The sequence below is a fragment of the Prionailurus bengalensis genome, chromosome D2, assembly GCF_016509475.1.
Source record: "Prionailurus bengalensis isolate Pbe53 chromosome D2, Fcat_Pben_1.1_paternal_pri, whole genome shotgun sequence".
Taxonomy (NCBI): Eukaryota; Metazoa; Chordata; class Mammalia; order Carnivora; family Felidae; genus Prionailurus; species Prionailurus bengalensis.
The window spans coordinates 42,634,426-42,651,489 of NC_057351.1; the positions used below are offsets into that span (position 1 = coordinate 42,634,426).

Below are 17,064 nucleotides of genomic sequence, written 5' to 3' on the forward strand. Positions count from 1 at the left end.
CGATCACAACTATTACCACTTCTATTTGATGATAGAATGTTTCTGGGTACCCCCAACTTTATGACTTTGTGTGTTAGATAATATCCTATTCATGATGGGCAGCTCAGGTAGCATGGTAACTCGGTGGCCCAAGATTAAGCATTCAGTCACTACTAAGACCCAGTAGCAGACCAAAAGCTGTATCTCAAAAGAACAGTAGTTATCTGCAGAGGATGGCAAGGCTTTGCTCCAAAATCGTAAGGGCCTGCATGTACAAGGGTCTACAAAGGCCTCCAGACAGTATCCCTGTTTGTCACTGACACTTCCACCCCATGGAATCTGTTGGATCATATCACCCAAGGGGCAGAACAGCTTGCACAACAGCCTGGACTTATTGCAGAACCTTCTGGACTCTACTCAAATCTAGCAGCTATTTGGGTCACTTGGTAAATGGGCCAGAATAACACACCCAGATGAGAAATATGTTGCCTCCAAAACTCAAAGGTGCCCACTAGGTGCTGTACATCTTTTTGGTTGTAGGAAGATCCAGATGCAGTGACTTACTCTTCATGTTAGAAGGGGTATTTTGACATGCCCATGGTCCTCACTCCTGCACACTGTCTTTTTCTGCAAACAGTTGTTTTCATATTCCGTTTTTTGTTCCTGGCAGTGAGGGTAAATTGATGATTGGACAGTGCTATTCAAAGTAGCTTGTAAAAGTGTTTGTTACTAATCCTTGGAGAGTTAAAGTAGCTCTTTCCATAATAGAAATCAACACATTTCATCCTTTCAGAAATATTTGCTATCAAAAAAAAAGACTGAGCCAAAACCAAACTGTGTTTAATGACCAGTTGATTTATAGTCTGGTGCAAGCTTTTTATTTTATTGTGTTGCAGACAGAAAATAGTCTGTGCCAAAACAAATCTGTGAATCAAACTGTAAATAACACTTGTGAAAGATACTATTCTTACTTGTGAAAGACAAGTCAGGGAAGGGAAAAGATATGCAACCAAATATTACATTAGAAGTATCCTTATGTAGTATGTGAAATAGAACAATTGCTCTGGGAATGGAGATGAAGAAATTCACTCTCTGCCATCATAGAGAAGATGTGAAACTGTGAGTTGAGTTTATCAGGTGAAGAATTTGTGGAGGAAATCAGTGGATTCAACATGAACAAAGGTATAGGTTCTTGAGAGTATGAGCTCATTTGTCATAATGACTGTAGGAAAACCCATGAGTACCTAAGATACTCAATTAAGAGAAAGCCAGAGAAACCAGTGCTCACTTGGTACACTTTGAAGTAACTATTAATACAACTTCTTACTTTAAAAATGTTTATTAACAAGAAAAATTAAGCATTTATGCTGCATTTACGGTGGGACTATATTTCAGTAACTAAAGCGACATCTATATTTCAATAACTAAATCCTTAACGAAATATGATTGAATTTTGCTGAAGAGTGCCATCAAATAAATGTAGAAAGTGTGATAAAATTAGGGAAACGTTATTGTACAAACAACAAAGAAATTTCTAATGAATTTTTCTTTAAAAATTTTTTAATGTTTATTTTTGAAGGAGAGAGAGAATGAGAGAGAGCACATGAGCAGCAGAGGGGCAGAGAGAGGGAGACACAGAATCCAAAGCAGGCTGCAGGCTCTGAGCTATCAGCACAGAGCCTGACGTGAGGCTCGAACCCATTAGCCGTGGGATCATGACCTAAGCCGAAGTCGGATGCTTAATTGACTGAGCCACTCAGGCGCCCCTCTAAAGAAATTTTCTGAAGAAATTTCTGCCTTATGCCAGGATTATTAATTATTGTTATAACTGTGAGGTGAATAGTCCGTTCACATAGTGCCAAAGTAACACCATAATTACTTATAGTGGCAAGAGAAAACCATACTTGTTCATTGGGGAGACCAAACTGTCCTCACCCTAATCCAGAGATAGTTTTCTCATTAGTAATGAGTTGAGTTAGCTAGATAATGTGTATCTGCTCATGTGATACACATAATTGTGCATAATATATTCTAGCCCAAAACATTTAATCTTAATTCCTCAAGTTACTGCTCACAGATTTCTTTTTACAGAATAAACAGATGATAGAAGAATAAGAGAGGAAGGACAAATTCATATGGTTGGAAGTTCTGTAGAAAAAATTGTAATATCCCTTTAGCTTGTTAGTGTCCTAAAAAGTTGATGAAGGGAGGTGAAAGTGCTACATTAAAAGAAATTTAAGGGACAACTAGATGTAATGTGAAATTCTGACCTGGATATTGGTTGACAGATCAACTATAGAGGATATATTTGGCCAATTGGGGGGAAATTTGAATATGACTTCTATATTAGATAAAAATTTGCCAAAATGGAAAGATAGATATTGTTTGCTGGTTATAGAATACTATTTACATTATAATCATATATCTTTACATATATCTATACATGTGTATCTCCAGAAGGAAATGCACTAAGGTGTTAATAGTGGATTCTCACTGGATGGTGAGAATGTGATGTCTTTTTTTCTTTAATCTACATTAAAGAAAATGTAGATTTCCTTTTTTTTTTTTAAGTTTTTAAAATTTATTTTGAGACAGAGACAGCATGAATGGGGGAGGGGCAGAAAGAGAGGGAGAGAGAGAATCCCAAGCAGGCTCCACACTGCCAATGCAAAGTCTGTTGCAGGACTTGCACTCTTGAAATGTGAGATCATGACCTGAGCCGAAACCAAGAGTCAGTTGGATGCTTAACCAACTGAGGCACCCAGGCTCCCTTAATCTACATATTCTGATTTCTCATTTTCTATAATATGTATTTACTATTTTGGGAAAAATTAAAAGGTTATTGAAAAAGTACATGTCTTATTCAAACATCAGGTCATAATGGGCTATAGTGAAAATGTAGGATGTTAGAGAAGAGACAGCAGTGATAGGCTTAGGGCAGATTGTAAAGGCCCTTTGTGCCACAAAAGGAGCTTGAGTGTTGTTATATTGTTGTTATTGCCATTATTGTAATACCTAACATTTATTAATTGCTTTCTAGGCGTCAGACATTATGCTTAGCACTTGATCTGAATTTCCTCATACATTCTTTATAACAGTCCTCAGATAGGAGCTATTATAATCTCTGCATCTTTTATGGGGAACTTACCCAAGACCCTGGAAGAAGTGGTCTAAATTCAAATTCTAATTTTTTAAATTACATTCATTCTTATTAACTTTCATCATTAATATATAGAAATTCAGCATCATCCCAATTTCCCACAACTAAAAACAACTCAAATATCAACAGGTAAATGAATAAAAATATATACACACATACATACACACAATAACATGCTATTCATCAATAAAAAGTAAAGAACTATTGATACTCTCAAAATAGATGAATATCAAAACCATTACGCCGAGTGAAAGAATCCAGAAACTAAAAGGGTATACACTGGATGATCTCATTTAGATGAAATTCTAGAAAAGGCAAAACTCAGTAACAGAAAGAGTAATGGTTGTCTGGAACAGGTTCAAGAGACAACTGATGGCAAAGGGACATGAGGGGATTTTAGCAATTGTAGAAATGTTTCTTTAGGCACTAGTAAGCCAGATGAGTGACATGGCCAAATTGGTATTTTAAAAATACTATTTGAAGGGATTTGTGGCAATGCAAGATGTCCCATCCTTATTATTTAGTGTTTTCCTTATTCCTGTTAACTTCTAGTGGAGAATGGTATTTAGAAGCCAAGATCTGGGGGCTAGATGTGCTTATTGCGATTGGGTTGTCAGTGCCCTTAAGCCCTCCCAAGGCATGTAAGTGTGCATGCGTGTATTTGTGGGATTTTGTATGCATACTAGTGATTGTATTTCTATATCTCTGTATATTGAAAACTGTGGGTTTATGCTTATAATTTTAATTCCACTCTAAATACAGCGTTTCTCCTTTTCTGTATTTATAATTCTCTCCTCCAACAGTGAGAAAATTGGTTTCTGTTTTCCTTAATATATTTATTCATTTCATCAGTCCTCTTCAGTGCAACCTGTTTCCTGCCACTGCTGTTACTACCTGCCCTGTGTAGTTGCTCTCCTCACGCCATTAAGGTTCTGCATCTTAGTGAGGTTCCCCATGCATAGCTTCTTTTCATCCTCTGTGTACACCTTCCTCACCCTACTTGGGCTCTGACTTCTTGTCAGCCAGTCCCCTGGGCTCTGACACCCCACACCAGTCTCCCTCTCTGTACGATGCCTCCTTACTGTGCTTGGGCTTGATACTACATGTCAGTTAATGCCTACACATGGATACCATCCTTGCCATAATTGATTCTTTCATCTGGCACTAGTTATTTTCTTGTATAGATGCTCTCTTTATGCTGCTTGAGCTCTGGTAGCCCTCTCCAGGCCATCCATGTGTGGATACCCACCTCAATCTGCTTAGACTCTGATAGCCCACACCAGGCTGCCTGTTTGTGCATGTGCCCTTCATGTTCTACTCAGGTTTGACTCTGCTGTCACATTGTTTCCCTACTCCCTCCATGGATATCTTTTTCACTGTTGTGGGCTCTGACATGCCTAGTAAGCTGCTTCCCTGCAGGGACATGTTCTCTACTTTGGCGTTTTTTGGGTAGAGACTTATCTTGTTCTGTCTCACTTAATGGCTTGTTTAGGAAGGGAAAGGATAATGAAGAGGAAGAAGAAGCAAATGAGAAAAAGAAAAAGTATCAACTTTATTAAGGTAGAATTTACATTCAAATAAAATGCACCCATTTTACATATTTTGTTTGCATTTTGATGAATATGTGTACAGTTGTATAACCACCACTACCACAATCAAGATAAAGAACATTTCTACAATTGCTAAAATCCCCTCATGTCCCTTTGCCATCAGTTGTCTCTTGAACCTGTTCCAGACAACCATTACTCTTTCTGTTACTGAGTTTTGCCTTTTCTAGAATTTCATCTAAATGAGATCATCCAGTGTATACCCTTTTAGTTTCTGGATTCTTTCACTCGGCGTAATGGTTTTGATATTCATCTATTTTGAGAGTATCAATAGTTCTTTACTTTTTATTGATGAATAGCATGTTATTGTGTGTATGTATGTGTGTATATATTTTTATTCATTTACCTGTTGATATTTGAGTTGTTTTTAGTTGTGGGAAATTGGGATGATGCTGAATTTCTATATATTAATGATGAAAGTTAATAAGAATGAATGTAATTTAAAAAATTAGAATTTGAATTTAGACCACTTCTTCCAGGGTCTTGGGTAAGTTCCCCATAAAAGATGCAGAGATTATAATAGCTCCTATCTGAGGACTGTTATAAAGAATGTATGAGGAAATTCAGATCAAGTGCTAAGCATAATGTCTGACGCCTAGAAAGCAATTAATAAATGTTAGGTATTACAATAATGGCAATAACAACAATAAAAATATGAAGGTCAGGGGTTTTTAATTGCTTGCATTGCTCAAAATTTTATGTGGCTGCTCAAAAAGCTAATTCCATTTACTTTAATACTCATTAAATTAGTCTTATTTCATCATTCAGTATATTTTATTAAATACTTGTTGAGTACTAAGATTGTGATAATAATGAAGATAAAAAGAAAGAAGACACAATTCTTGTATGTAGTGCATTTTTCTTAAAACTATACATTACAACTGGCTAGTGGGATTTGAAATAAATTTTGACCATTTTAACTAGAAGTTTTTCCTAATAAAGTAGAATAGTATAGGAACTATCAGGGGGCATTACATGTAAAAAAGACAAATACTGATTTGTGGAACATTTTTGATATGTTATCTGTATCTGAATATCCATCATCTATTCATCCATGCTTATTTAGATATATGCACACACATACACATACACATATATGCACACATATTCATAAATATATATACTTGGTTGTGATATAAATGTATTTCTTATTGTGGGCCGTGGTTCCCCCCAAAATAAACCTTTTCTAGTATATAAACAGTGCTATGCTCAGAATTCCAAGATAATAAATCATAGATTTAAATTGGAAATAATGAAATGATCACTGCATTAATAAAGCATTAAATCATCAGTAAATGTGCTGAATGATGTTTGTGATGTTTTATAAAGAAACCTGAAAATTTTTATATAAAAGATCTGAAGAAAATACTTATGTTCTATAGGAAGTCTAAATGTTATAAAAATTAATTTACTCCAGGGATGTTAATGTAGTAACCAAGCCAACTACTTTATAGTCTAGGAGAACATATAAGCATTAAATAATTATAAAAATGATGTGTTACAAAGGGCAAAGATGCAAACTGAATGTATGATTGGAACCTGTAGTTCTTCCCAGTACTGTTTATAGATGTAATACATTTCACCCAAAATCAAAACACCTTTATTTGTGGTATTCATCAAAATGACTCCAAAATTATTAACACCAAAGAATAAGAAAGACAAAGAAAGGGTGGGAGGAAACTCTTTAGAGCAAGATATAATACTGACACAAATAGAAACATAAAGCAGTGGAAAAGAATAGAAAACCCAGACATATGTGCTGAAGTATCTACTAAACAATTGGACACAGAAGGATTTTAAAGTAAATGACTGAGGAAAAACTCAGTAGTATAGAGGCAATTATTTAGTTTATACTATAGTAAACAGATGGTTTGAAGAATTAAATATTTTTTAATTAAAATTTTAGAAGAAATTTACAACTAATATTTTCAAGTGACAGAAGAAACCTATAAAAAAGGATATCCTGACTCAGATATATACAATTAGGTTCAATAAAAAAATTTAAACAGAAAAAATTTGTAAATAACAGTTGCTTAATATATTACAGAATCTGTCCTTATATAACAATGTTCTAGTCAATTTGAATACTAGATTTTTCTATTTAAAAACTATATTTATCCCAACCATTTGTTAGGATCACCTCTCTGAAGCACTTATTTAATATCAGGCTTTATAAGTTTGTATTTCAGAAATCCTCTCAAATATAGCTTGAATCATTAGATGTTAAACCCAATAGGTGAATTACAGCATTACTCAAAAATTATTTTCAGTGTACGTTATAGAGTCTATGTGAGGTGATGCGATTGTTCATATGCTTTTTTTTTTTAATGACTTTTTAAAAAGAAAATGAAAAAAATCCACGTCTCCTCTTCCTCTACTCCCTTTCCTAGGATGCCTCTTGTGATTGTGTTGTAGCACATCTGAAACACAAGGCAGCTTTGTTGACATCACTGATGATGTTTGTCAGCAGAGATTGGTCAATGCTGCCAAACTTTTTTGTTAGTCATTTCAAGTGTCTGTGTCCATTGCAGCTGCTCTGGAACTCATAGGAAGATCCCAGTTTTTGCAAACTCATGGAAGAACCACCTGGGTAAGATGGAGTTTGTTACAGGGTTTTCCAATAAGTTCATATGTGAACAAGAGTTTACCTTGATGCTAGGTCAAAAGAGAAAAGTGGAAGATGGCTTGATGACAGTAGTCTCCTAGTGCTCTTAGGATAAAGGAAAGTCTCTGTCTCTTTTTGAATCTTTAATAAAATGCTACTGGCATAAGAGTTAAGTAAGGATAATTGTATTTAGAGTTCAGAAATCCTAATTAGAAATCATAGAGACTGTTGAGACACTTCATTCAGTAAAGCAGCCCACCATAGTTGGGATAATCAGTTAACTATGAATTGCTTATTTTTTGTGCAGCAGGGTGTTGTAGTTTTTATGTATTTCTGCATCTATGCATTTATTAAATAGGTTTATGCAAAATCCTTAGAACAGTGCCAGCATTATTCAGTAAATGTTAGCTTCTTAATATATGTGATATGAAATATGAACATTGCATGCGCGATTGTTTTTCAGTTTTTTTTTTTTTTAAGAGAAAAGGTTTTCTGTCCATTTTATGTTTTTCTTCTTCCTGTAATGCTTAAAGAAGCTTTTCTAATTTTGGTTTGGGACACTTTTCATTTGAGTTGAAGTTTACTTACTATTGGTTAGTGTCAGAGTTATTTGGAGAGGAGATGATTTATTAATTGATTCAGTTGGAGAGTTTATTCATGATCTTTAAGCTCCTGTGCTTTGATGGAAATAATAGGTTTTTCCCTCTTTGATTGGCTAAGTCTAGACTGCTAGGCTGTCAAAAAAAATTGGAAAGTGTTTTTTTTTTGAGGCATACCAATAGCTTAAACATTAGTAACTCTTGAATTGTCTTGGGCTATACTATAAATTTGTTTTATTTAGAATAATATTATTTCAATTTTCAAAAATATTTGTTTGAGGATGGGCTTTCATCCTTTATTGATTTCTAATCTAGATTAATAATAAAGAATATCTATGTGATATAAATTCTTTGGAATGTGTTGATATTTGCTTTGTGTCTTAAAGCAGGGGTGGAAAACTTTTCCTTAGAAGGCTACATAGTAAATATTTTAGCTTTTCTGGGCAAGAAGCAAAATCGTAGTTCTTATGTAGATATTTATAAAATCATTTAAAATGCAATCATTTAAAAATGTAAAAGCCATTCTTAGCTCATGGACTATGATAAAAATAGACATCTGGCTGGATTTGTCCTGTGGACCATGGTTTATAATTTCCTGGCTTAGAATATGCTTGATTTTTGTGATTTTTCTGTTTGTTTGAAAGCATATATTCTCTATATTTTAGGTAGCAGTATGTCTATTATATTGACCTTTTTATTGTTATTTATATTTATCCTTACTAAATTTTTCTCTTTGCTCTATGAGTTTCTGAGAGTAGTATTAATTTCCTCCTATAATTATAGATTTTTCCATTTCTTCTTTTAATGCTCTATTATTATTAGGTATATAAATGTTTATGATTGGCACATCATCTTGGTGGAGTGTTTCTTTGATCACTAAAGCTTTGTTTATCCTCATTAATGCTTTTTATCTTTAATTTTACCTTGCCGCTTGTGTTATAGTCATATTAATATATCAATTTTACTTTTCTTGTGATTATTGAGATTTATCTGGTGTTCCTCTCTCCTTTTGTTTGCTTTTAGTTTTTTTTTTTTTTTGAATTAATTTTCTGAGGCTGCCACAATATAAAATACAAACTGGGTGGCATATAACAACAGAAATTTATTCTTCCACAGTTCTGGAGGCTTGAAATCTCAAATCAAGGTGTTGTCAGGGCCATGTGCTCTCTGAAGGCTCTAGGAGAGGAATCTTCCCTGCCTCTTTAGCTTCTGGTGGTCCTGGCAATCCTAGGCATTCTTTGCCTTGTAGATGCATCACTCCCGTCTCTGCCTCTATTTTCACATGACCTTCATATGACCTGTGTGTTTGTGTGTCCAAATTTCTCTCTTCTTATTTATAAAGATACTGGTCATATTGGATTTTAGGCTCGGCCCTATTCCATTATGACCTCAATTTGATTACATTTGTAAAAACCCTATTTCCAGATGAAGTTCTATTCACAAGTTTTGAATTGGCATGAATTTCTAGGGGAGACATAATTCAATCTAATACAGCTTTTTTGAGGTATAATTTTCATGCTCTAAAATTCAGCCCTTTTTGTTGTAAACTTCTGTGAGCTTGACAAATCCATACAGTTGTGCAGCTAGCTATTACAATCACCCCCAAAATTCCTTTTTTTTTTTTAACTTTTATAATCAATCCCTACCCCCCTGCTAGCTCCTGGCAACCACTGATTTTTTAACCACTGATCTTTTTTATGTCTCTGTAGTTTTGCCTTTTCAAGACTGTCACATAAATGGAATCATATATGGTTTTCTGAGTCTGGCTTTTTTCCCTTACCATAAGTCATTTCAAATTCATTCATGCTGTCCTTGTTATCACTAATTTGTCCCTGCTTATTGCTGAGTAGTATTCCATTGTATGCATGCATGTTTGTTTATCCGTTTACCAGTTGAAGGTTATTTGTTTCACTTTCCAGTTTCTGGCAATTGTGAATAAAGCTACTATAAATATAAACATTTGTGCATAGATTTTCATGTGCATATGTTTTCATTTCTCTTGGGTTAGTACCTTGGTTTAAGATTGCGGAGTTGTATGGTGAGTATATATTTAACAAGAAACTGCCAAGCTGTTTTCCAAAGTGTCTGTATGATTTTGTATTCCCATCAGCAATTAATGAAAGCTTCAGTTATTTTGCATCTTTGCATCTGCCTGGTATTGTGTTTTTCAGAAGCTTTTCAAGTAGATGTGCAGTGGTATCTTACTGTGGTTTTAATTTGCATTTTCCTAATGACTAATCATTTTGAGCATATTTCCATGTACTTATTTACTATTTGTATATCTTCTTTGGTTTTTATTATTTTTCCCATGAACAAAAATGTCTGTTTTATTGATTTTTGAAAGTTCTTTATACTTATAATAGTACTTTAGCAGGCAGGTAAATGAAACAAATGAATATTGAAAAAAATGAAAGTTGCTTTTTAGGCAGCTATGTACAATTGTGAGTTAATGAACTGTTAAAAACCCTGAAGCACATTATCATTTTTTTTTATTGTCAATATTGTTTAAAAATAGCTAACAATTTATAAGTGCTCTCTATGAGTTAGATACTATGCTCAGTATGTTACCTGGATTATTGCAAATATTTTCTCCCAGTCCATAGCTTCTCTTCTTAATCTGTTAATAGTATTTTAAAGAGCAGAAGTCCTTCTCTTGAAGTCAAATTTATCACTATTTTTTATTGTCATGTTTGTGGTATCATATTTAAGAAATCTTGGTCCAACCCAAAGTTACAGAGATTTTCTGTTTATTTGGAGAGTTTTTATAGTTTTAAGTTTGGCATATAGGTCTGCAGTCTGTTTTGAGAATTTTTGTATATGGCATGAGGTATGAGTGAAATTAATTTTCTTGCATATGGATGTTCTGGTACCATTTGTTGAAAAGACTATCCTTTCTTTATTGAATTGCCTTGGTACTTTTGTCAAAAATGCCTTTGAACATAAATGTGTCTGTTTCTGGACTCTTTCATTCCTTTGATCAATGTCCTTTTGCCAATATCAGATTCTCTAGATTACGATAGCTTTTATAGTAAGTCTCAAAGTAGTATTATATCTTCCAACTTTATCTTTTCAAAATTATTTGACTGTTTTAGTTCTCTTGCCTTACTATATAAATTTTAGAACCAGCTTTTCTATTTCTGCGAAAATTCTGCTGGAAATTGGTTGAGTGGGCACTGATACGTAGTTGAATTTGAAGAGAGTTGATATTTCAACAATATTGAGTCTTTAAATTCATTAAAGAGTATACCTCTCCATTTATGTAAGTCATCTCTGATTTCTTTTTTTTTTTTTTTTTTTTTTGGTTTTAAAATTTTTTTTAACGTTTATTCAGTTTTCAGAGACAGAGACAGAGTGCAAATGGGGGAGGGGCAGAGAGGTAGGGAGACACAGAATCTGAAGCAGGCACCAGGCTCTGAGCTGTCCGCCCAGAGCCAGATGCGGGGCTCAAACTCGCAGACCGCAATATCATTACCTGAGCAGAAGTCACTCAACTGACTGAGCCACCCAGGTGCCCCGATTTTTTTTGTTTGTTTGTTTTTGAAGTTTGTCTATATTTTGTTAGATTTGTACCTAAATATTTCTATTTGGGGATTTTGATTTTTTTTCTTGGTTTTGTTGGATTTTGGTTTAATGTAAATTTTTTTAAATGTCAATTTTCAGTTCTTTGCCATAGAAATAGTAGATTTTTATATATCAACCTTGTATTTTGTGACTTTCCTAAATTCATGTGTTAGTTCTAGTAGTAGTATTGCAGATACTTTGGGAAATGATACAGCTAAAATTATATTACTTGAATGGAGATGGTTTTATTCCTTTTTTAGTTTCTACTTGTCCTTTAAAATTTCATTTTTGGGGCGCCTGGGTGGCGCAGTCGGTTAAGCGTCCGACTTCAGCCAGGTCATGATCTCGTGGTCCGTGAGTTCGAGCCCCGCGTCGGGCTCTGGGCTGATGGCTCAGAGCCTGGAGCTGTTTCTGATTCTGTGTCTCCCTCTCTCTCTACCCCTCCCCTGTTCATGCTCTATCTCTCTCTGTCCCAAAAATAAATAAAACGTTGGAAAAAAAAATTTAAAAAAAAAAAAAAATTTCATTTTACTTGCTTTATTGCACTGGGTAGGAACTCCAGTATAATAGAGTACCTTGTTCCTGGCTTTGGGGGTAAAGCATTCAGTCTTTCACTGTTAAATATGATGTTAATTTTGAGGCTTTTTTTAGATGGATTTTATCAGGTTGAACAAGTTCCCTTCTCTTGCTAGTTTGCTGTGTTTTTGTCATGAATGGATGTTGAATTTTGGAAGAAACTTTTTCTGTGTCTGTTGCAATAATCATAGATATTTCTTGATATGCTGAATCACATTGCTTTTTAACTATTGAGCCAGCTTTACATTCCAGGGATCAACTCCACTTGTTCATAATCTTTTTTCCTTTTTATATATTATTGAATTTGATTTAGAGATATTTTTTCAAGGACTTTTGTGTATTCACAAAGGATCTTGATCTTTAAGTCTTCTTATACTGTCTTTGGTTCAGGTAAGTGCTAGCCTCATTTAACTGATTTAATTTTCTAACTTAATTTGATTTATGTTTTCTCTAAGAGATTATATAGAACTGATACTATTCCTTTAAATTTTGGAAGAATTTTGGAGACAGACATCTAGCCTTTAATATTTCTTTTATGGAAGGTTTAAATTATGAAATAATTTTATTAATAATCACATCTACTCAAGTTGTCTGTTTCATTTGGGGTGAGTTTTGATAATTTGTGGTTTTTGAGTAATTTCTCCATTTCATGTAAGTTGTCAAATTTGTGTGCATAGAGTCACTCATAGTATTATTGCCTTATGTACTTTTAATGCCTGAAACATCTTAATGATATCCCTGCTTTCATTCCTGATACCTGTTTTCTCTGTCCTGATATGTATCTGATTTGTGCCTTCTATCTTTGTTCTTTGGCAGTTTTGCTAGATGTTTTATAGTTGCCGAATAACCTGTTTTTGGTTTCATTGCTTTCTTTCTATTTCTTGATTTTCAATTTCATTAATTTCTGCTCTTTATTATTTTCTTCTTTCTGCTTGCTCTTGGTTTATTTTGCTCCAGTTGTAGATTTGACACCTTTGTTTTTTTTGTTTTTTTTGTTTTTTTTTTTAATTTTTTTTTTTCAGCATTTATTTATTTTTGGGACATAGAGAGACAGAGCATGAACGGGCGAGGGGCAGAGAGAGAGGGAGACACAGAATCGGAAACAGGCTCCAGGCTCTGAGCCATCAGCCCAGAGCCCGATGCGGGGCTCGAACTCACGGACCGCGAGATCGTGACCTGGCTGAAGTCGGACGCTTAACCGACTGTGCCACCCAGGCGCCCCTTGACACCTTTGTTTTAATATGAGTCTCTCTTATAATAATTTTCTCACTAAGCACTGCTTTAGTTGAATTCCACAGATTTTGATAATGTGGTATCTTCACTTTTCTTCAAATCAAAATATTTTCTTATTTGCCTTCAGGTTTCTTCTTTGACCCATGGATGATTTAAAGTTCCTTGTTTATTTTCTAACAGTTTGAACATTATCCTTCTGTTACTGATTTCTAGTTTAATTCCCTTATGTTCAGAGACCACACTTTGTCTATTTTCTATTCTTTTTAAATTGAGCTTCCCAAATCTGCAGGTTTATGTTTTTCACCAAGTTTGGGGTGTATTTGTCTGTTATTTCTTCAAATACTTTTTTCAGCCCTCTACCCTTCCTTCTGTGACTCTAATGCTATGAATATTATATTAGATCCTTCGTTCTTGTCCCATACTTCCCTCAGCAGATTCTATTCTTTTTCCACGCCACCCCCCACCCCCCATCTCTTTTCTCTTCATGGTTCAAATTACATGATTTTTGTTGATGCGTCTTCAAGTTCACTCTGTTATCTCAAATGCTGGTATTCAGTCCAGCTAGTGCATTTTGAAATTTAATTATTGAATCTTTTCAGTTCTAGAATTTGCACATTTCCACTTTGTTCTATTTCTTTGCTAAGATTTTCTCTTTCCATTCCCTTTAAGAGTTCTCTTTTACTTTTGGAGAATTTTATAATGGCCCTATTAAAATCTCTTTCAATTAATTCCAACCTCTGTCTTGTTTTGGCATTGGTGTTTGTTGATTGTCTTTTCCTGTGTGAGTTGAGATGTTCCTTGTTGTTTGTGTGTTGAGTAATTTTGGATTGTATATCTTGTATCTTTGTGTGTTTTGTTAGGAGACACTTAATTTTGTTTAAATGTTATGGAGAATATTGTGGGGTTTCTTGGGGTTTTTTGCTGTTTTGGTTTTTGTTTTAATTTTCTTAAAATAATTTTTTTTTTTGGTAATGTTTATTTTTGAGAGAGTGAGAGAGCATGCGAGTGGGGAAAGGGCATAGAGAGAGAGAGGGAGACACAGAATCTGAAGCGGGCTCCAGGCTCTGATCTGACAGCACAGAGCCCAACATGGGGCTCAAACTCATAAACCGCAAGATCATTCATGACCTGAGCAGAAGTCGGACGCTTAACCGACTGAGCCACCCAGGCACTCCTGTTTTAATTTTAAAGCAGACAAATGCTCTGGTTAGATTCAGGCTAGAAGTTCAAACTAGCCAGCCACTTTGGATTGTGGCTGTAATGTCATTTCTATTTCAAAGCCTTTGCCATGCTCATCATCTGTCCTTAGTATACACCTTTCAGTGGCTAGATTGGGCCTGGACAATGGTCTTAGTTTATTTCTCAAAGTCTTTGATATTAGGATCAGATTCAAGCAAGTGCTATTCAGGGTTGAACCTAGAAATTTACATACAGCTTCCTGGAGTCCTGAGCTGGTCTCACTGGTATTTTCTCTTTACCTGGGGCTCCCCTTTTTGTCTCTTCTCCCTGAAAGCTGATGTTTTATTTTTCTCATTCTGCTGCTTACTTTCCACAGCTATACCCACATCTAAGGCAAAAGCAGTGTATACTTGTGTTGTCTCCTATTCTTTGGAGTTCCTGCTTGCAATTTGCAGGAAGAAGATAGAGATGTTTGAAAATAAGTCAGATTATACAGTTTCTCTTTTCTCAAATATATACTTATATGTAGTACTGTTTTTTTTACATCAAGGCATTTACAGCAGAGATGAACTTTTAACTGAGATGAGTCTTGTAAAATTTCTTTTTTTATTTTAAACATTTAACATGGTGTTCTGAAGGCATTCATTAGGACATTGCCTCCCCTCTCAGGTCAAATTCTGTATCTCCATTTGATTTCACCAATGAAGATATAATTTATGTTAGAAATTTGACAAATGCTTATTTTTTGCTATGAATCTAAATACACATTCATAGGCCCTATACCCAGAGATTCTGATTCAGTAAAGAAGAAAATGGCCTACATGCTTATGTCTTCTACTTTTAACATTCTTGTTTTAATACAGGACATTTCTGCAGTCTAAGAGATTTCCTCAGGACAGATAGGTCTGAGGAAGATGATGATAGTAGCACTCCTTGAACGTTGTTGATTCAGTGGGTGTCTCAAGGCATCTGAACAAACCAGGTGTCAGACCACCCTTGGTAGGGGCCCAGTCCTTCACCATCACTCCAGGCATATTCTATACTTATTCATCTTTCTTGAGGTTGTCTGTGAATCATTTAATATGCCATTTCTTGGTTATTCCTAACCAATTCAGCAAGGGGTAGGACGTAATTTTTGTCATTTTCTTTATTGGATTTAAGGACAAAAAGTTTAACTTTTTCAACTTCTATTGAGATATAGCATACATCCAGTAGGTGTTTAAGGTATACCAATCTTAAGTGTATAACTTAAACTTTTCATATGTGTGTACCACCATACATCCTGTATGTACCATCCATACATACAGTCAAGACATAGAACATTTCCAACATCCCCTTTCCCTTAAGTCAACCCCTGTTCTGATCTCTAGCACAATAAATTAGTTTTTCCTTCTCTTAGGCTTCACATAAATCCAGTCATGCGGGGGTACCTGGGTGGCTCAGTTAGTTAAGTGTCTGACTCTTGATGTCGGTTCAGGTCATGATGTCAACAGTTCATGAGTTTGAACCCCACATTGGGTTATGTGCTGGCAGTGTAGAGCCTGCTTGGAATTCTCTCTCTCTCCCCCTCTCTTTCTACCCTTTGCTTGCTCGTGCTGTCTCTCTCAAAATAAATAAATAAACTTAAAAAAATAGTCATGCAATATGTATACTCTGGTCTAGTATTTTTAATCAAATGATTCTTATGGCTATGCCTTCTTGAATTATTTAATATTATTGTTTCTGACTCAGAAACAAAAACAAAAAATACATACTCAAGGGTGTCTCAGTGGCTCAGTCGGTTAAGCGTCTGACTTCGGCTCAGGTCATGATCTCATGGTTGTGGTTCGAGCCGCATCAAGCTCTGTGCTGACAGAGCCTGGAGCCTGCTTCGGATTGTGTGTCTCCCTCTCTCTCTGCCCCTCCCCTGCTCATGCTCTGTCTCTTTCTCTCTCAAAAATATGTAAACATTGAAAAAATTTTCTTTATTTAAAAAAAAGAATTTTTTTTTAACGTTTATTTATTTTTGAGACAGACAGGGAGAGACAGAGCATGAACAGGGGAGGGGCAGAGAGAGAGGTGAGACACAGAATCTGAAACAGGCTCCAGGCTCTGAGCTGTCAGCACAGAGCCCGACGCGGGGCTCAAACTCAGACCGTGAGATCATGACCTGAGCCAAAGTCGGACACTTAACCGACCAAGCCACCCAGGCACCCCCCCAAAAAATTTTTTTAAATCATACTCTAAAAGCCATGTCTAAACCAAAGCAGATGTAATTTGGCTTTTATTTTGCATTTTTTGGTGGGTGAGATAATCTTTAAATTCTTTAGGAAATTTTCCATATTCCTTTTCCCACTGTAAAACTTTCAGTGGCTTTGTGCTTCATCCATTCATGTACTATCTGTTGTTTAGTTCCACAAATTATTCTTGCCCTCGCTTTATTTTTACCCATTCCACATTTTCTTCTACAAATGTGTACAATGAAAAGGAGATTTCTAAAATCTTATATCCTGTTTGTCCTTTGCCATGCTAGCAATTTGGTCTGGGTGAATTCAGGTTAAAAGGAGTGTTTGCAGTTATTGTATT

General features: G+C 35.1%; 1 protein-coding gene across 9 annotated transcripts in view; it reads left to right on the forward strand.

The window, feature by feature from the left end:
- CCSER2 (coiled-coil serine rich protein 2) overlaps positions 1-17,064 on the forward strand; it is a 201,533-nt gene that overhangs the window by 126,565 nt on the left and 57,904 nt on the right. The gene's annotated exons all lie outside the window — the stretch shown is intronic.